The 4719-nt window shown below is 36.9% G+C and overlaps 1 long non-coding RNA gene across 1 annotated transcript; it reads right to left on the bottom strand.

The window, feature by feature from the left end:
- Window positions 1-2040: 2040 nt before the first annotated feature.
- LOC141448081 (uncharacterized) lies at window positions 2041-4366 on the bottom strand. The gene is made up of 2 exons (XR_012454841.1): window positions 2623-4366; window positions 2041-2491 (listed from the first exon to the last, which is right to left on the bottom strand). It is a non-coding gene; the product is annotated as an uncharacterized lncRNA (long non-coding RNA).
- Window positions 4367-4719: the final 353 nt, after the last annotated feature.

Below are 4719 nucleotides of genomic sequence, written 5' to 3'. Positions count from 1 at the left end.
ATGCCCTCCTAACACTCACTTTGTAGGTTTATAAGTTTGGTGTTAATATTTTTGATATCAGCAGAAATATTCTCTAGTCTGGCTACAACAGCTGCAAGGTTTTGCTCCCACCACAGCTTCCTTCTGTACCCTCACTTTTCTTTTTAGCTCCGCCCACAGTGATAAGGTGATGACTGATGACGTTAAATATTGTCACTTCACTAGCCTAATCTGTACTTTTCGTTGTTTTCAGAAAAAGTTCAAAATTTAACACATCAAAATGACTAATTTAAGGAAATAGCCCCTTAACACTGCATTGCCAATGCTCGAACTTGAGTCAGTTATTGCCAATGTGGAGTCATATTGACTCCATAATTTATTTTTATCTTTTTTTATATTGATTTCAATTTTAATAATAAAATTTGCATTAAAGGATGAGAAAGAATAGGAATTAAGGACGAAAAAACAAATTTTGTCCACAAATCGGCTTTAACATTTCACGCAGAAGGAATTAACTTCAACTTAGGATCGCAGTATTTTCTAGAATCCTGCTTGGCTGCCTTCTGATCTGGGACTTTTTCATTTTTTTTAAATTACACTCACTATTTTTTCAATTACTGTGCGCTGTTGACACGGATCGGAAATTACCCAATTCGCTACAAGTTTTTACTGCAATTCGGACAGAAAATCAATTCTAGAAAGAGGCTATTTTTTTTTTTGAGCCTTGATACTTTCTATGAAAATTATGTAAATTTATCACATAAGAATTTAGGCAATAATCTGGAGTCAGGTTAATAACAGAAAATCTACTTCCATTACCAATCAGGAGTCGAAATGACCCCGATATATTTACATGCAATGCCAGTCTGTAGTCAAAATGACTCTTTAGATTCAAGTTAACCAATCTGCAAAAAAAAACCTAAGAATTCCATGGTCTTCAGCTCGTGACTATCGAATAGTGAGATAGTGGGGATAGCATTTCTAAGAGCATTTTGGGATAGCTATGAAATGTGGGAAACAGAGACCATTACTAATTTTTTGGAGTCAAATTGACTTCGGATTGGCAATGCAGTGCTAATGGAAATCCTTAACAAACACAGCAATCTATTGTTGACAGCAAAACTCGTTTAAAAAACCACAAGAAACCCAACTTTAATACTGAGCTACGAGAACACGTCTGTTCACAATGAGGTCATTCACTTCTTTATTAATTGCGAAATTATAATTTTATTATTTTCATCTTCAATATGGTCTAGATTTATGTGAAATCCATCTACATCTATAAGCTGATAGGTATTCACATTGTCTTCTAATCTTTCTTGCGTATTCATTTTCTCAGTGTCATCTAATTTCAGCAATTTACCATCAATTTGTAATATAGTCAAATTTTCATCCTGAATAAGTTTAAATTTTTTTGATGGCGTCCAGTCCTGACACAATATCATGAGAAAATTGGTTATTCTTTTTCTGCATGAATACTCGAAGTATTAGTTGAATTTCCGATTTTCAAAACAATATTTGCCCGGGCAGAACAGAAGTTGAATCCATTAATTGTTTTGAAAAGATTATTGTGTTTTATAATACTTGATTTAAGAATATCAACAACTTTCTGGTTCAGTGAACTTAGATTAGAAGCACTGTCATAAACAGCTTTAATCTTCAGTTAATTGTCTATTATTACATTTAATTTTATTGTGGGCAGAGTGTGGTTGAGGATTTCTTCTGACAAACAATTGTCAACCAAAGTAAAACTATATATTTGAAATACAAGTAAAAAGTGCTAGGCACGTGTTTACAAATGAAAAAGGTATTGCATTATAGTCCTTCACTCTCCCTTAATGCGACCTTAAGTATCATAAGTATCTTCATACTTCAATCCCAGGAGTTTTAAGTACTTGCTGTGCTTTGGACCAGGAAGGGTTTTTTAAGTCATTATGTCTGCAATCTTATCTTCAGTTGGCAAATATCACAACAGAATGATACCCTCTTCGACTGCTTCCCTGACAAAATGATATCTGATGTCAATATGTTTAGTTCTTTTATTTAAAATATGATTTTCTGGATAATTTTTGAGCTGATTGATTATCATTGTATATGACAACAGGTTCATTCTTTCCAATTAATTCCAATAGTAGGGCTTTTATATATGTTACGTATTTGCTTGCTCGGTAGAGCTCATCCGGCACCACTAGATGGTTTCCGGGAATAGTTAGACCACTGCAGGAACTCCGTACGGAGCCATAGGCAGGTCTTGCGGTAAGAGATAGAAAGGTGGGGCAACAAGACAGAAAAGGCACCTGATCAAAATAATAATAAGTTTATTGTTGAACAAAGCACCTGCCCAGTTCTTCCGCCTCACGTCCGAGCCCGAAAACGCACACTGACTAGTGGGTATGCCCTGGGAACTCCTCTGATTGCCTGAAGGGCAGGCAATCCCTTCCAGAGCTGTCCACGGGTTGCTGATGAAGGATGATCTCACATCCGACGGAGGACCAGCAGCGAGGCTGCAAAACTGTTGGCACAAGAATAACGATTTAGGCAATGTGCAGGTGACAGACGAAGCTGTATAGTCTCAACCTCGGTTGAGAGAAAATATAAGAGCACTAGAAGGGCTAGTAAGAAGGTTAAGAGGCGTACACTTGCCTTGAATTTATTATAGTTCCGTACACCTCGGTTGGTTAGAAGTCGTTCTATCCAGGGTAGAGACTCCGTCTCTCCAGACTGTACAAGTGGAGCTTGCAGTGAATAGTCACTTAGCTTCGAATTAGATAAACGATTAGTAACAAAATAACTGTTGAGCTGATACTGAAGGTATTGAAACCAGAGAAAAGAATATGAAAAATTACCTTCAGGGCGATTGCAATAATCGCTTAAACGGCTTCGGCAGACTCATATTAACACCTAACAAGGCGTAGAGCAGAGATATAAAGGAGAGGAAAGAATAGGAAATTTATCTTACTCTGAATGTAGAAGATGTTAATATACGTCACGGGCATCCGCCTGATTTGACTCTATTTAGAGTGGTGACTTCTATGATCACTGCTGAACCAGCTCTTACTAAGTGTGGGACTGTAAATTAAAGGTTTACCAGACTGTTGAGAGGATTACCCACGTGAGGCAGCAACTGAATGGCGTAAAAATAGAACTAGAATCCTGCAATTCAATTATACGCCGCCGAACTTGTTTACACCAGAAAATGTTATTAGATTATAACTGTACAACTTCACAAGATGATTCACAAAATATAACCGGATTTGTGTGAGATGTTCACTAAGAACGAAAAAGGCGGTCTGGTTATGCGTCACACACGAGCTCAAGAAAAAGGAAAAAAGAAAAAAAGAGAAGCGCGGAACTTGAGGTTATAATGGTTACAACTACTGGGGCCCTGCCACTTAGCTAGGTGAGTAGAAAGAGAAACTGATACCCTGTGTTGAGGCTAGAACGGTACAACAGTGCTCTAGGTGACCAAAATTGTAAGTCTCTTTTTTGATGGGAGGTGCCTCTGTCAAATCAAGACTGTCACTCAAATAGTTACGTATTTCGCTGCATTACAACTCCCCTTAAATTCTAGAAATACGTAACAATATATTTGCCTTCTTTCGCGCCATCGCTCAACGCTAAGTATTCCGCTTCAGTGCTTGACAGGGCCACTGTTTGTTGTTTTCTACTTTCTCACGTTACGGTACTTCCACCAAGTTTGAATACGAGACCAGTGTAAGATCTGCGGTCTTGTTTATCATTACCCAATCTGCATCTACATATCCAATTAAATTGGTGTTGCTTTTAGAATAACATAGGCATTTTTGGTCCCTTTTAGATATCTTAGCACGCGCTTTGATGCTTTCCAGTGTTCATCAGTATAACAATTATTGTACTGACTAAGTACACTTGATTATCTTTTTTGCAGAAAATTTCTCAAGTCGAGCCAAAGCACCATTATTAATTCCAACAAAATTCCGAGCACCATCGGTACAAATTGCCACTAAATTGTCAAGCTCTAATTTCAATTTGCCCTTCAAGCAGTTTGTCATTTCACTAAAAAGGTCTTCTCCGGTTGTCCGCCCTGACATTGAGCACATTCCAGCGAGTTCTTCGGTGATTTCAAAATTTTCCCTCTAGTAAAGATGAGAAGCTGAGCTGTATCTCCTACATCTGTGCTTTCATCCATCACGAGAGAATAAAAGCAGAACTTATGACCTTTCTGGACCAATTGACTTTGGAGATTTTTAGAAATATCACTTAACCTTCTCTGCACCGTCATACGTGATAAACAGATATTGTGGTTATGAGTTAAAATAAGAACAGTATTAAAGCAAACGTTCTCTGTATTTTTCTACCACAAATATGTACCTTTAACAATGTATTCTTCGTATCTTAGTACATACAATTTTGGGTTACTTTTTAAAAGGTACTGGTCTTTAATAAAATCTTACATATGTATTAAAGACAAAAAAAACATGTGTATATAATTTAAATGAATAAAATAAAATTAGATAAAAATAAAACAACTAAAAAACACATTTTCGCCTCCACCGAGCCCGAGGCAGTCTCGTGACAACAGCGGACCGCCACAATATTATTAAATAGATCTAGTTTTTCGGGACCCAATTGAGACACAGCAATCAACATACACTTCTTTACAAACTCGCCTTCGTTAAATGGTTAACCAGCTGTGGCAATTTCCTTTGAAAGCTGAAAGCTTATTCTTGTAGAAATCTCATTTTCACTGCTTTTTTTTTA

This window comes from Rhodnius prolixus, unplaced genomic scaffold (assembly GCF_049639745.1).
Source record: "Rhodnius prolixus isolate KJV_2025 unplaced genomic scaffold, Rpr scaffold_1, whole genome shotgun sequence".
In the NCBI taxonomy this organism is placed as follows: Eukaryota; Metazoa; Arthropoda; class Insecta; order Hemiptera; family Reduviidae; genus Rhodnius; species Rhodnius prolixus.
Note: the sequence above shows the minus strand (reverse complement) of the source record. Positions and strands in the feature narration are given on the sequence as shown.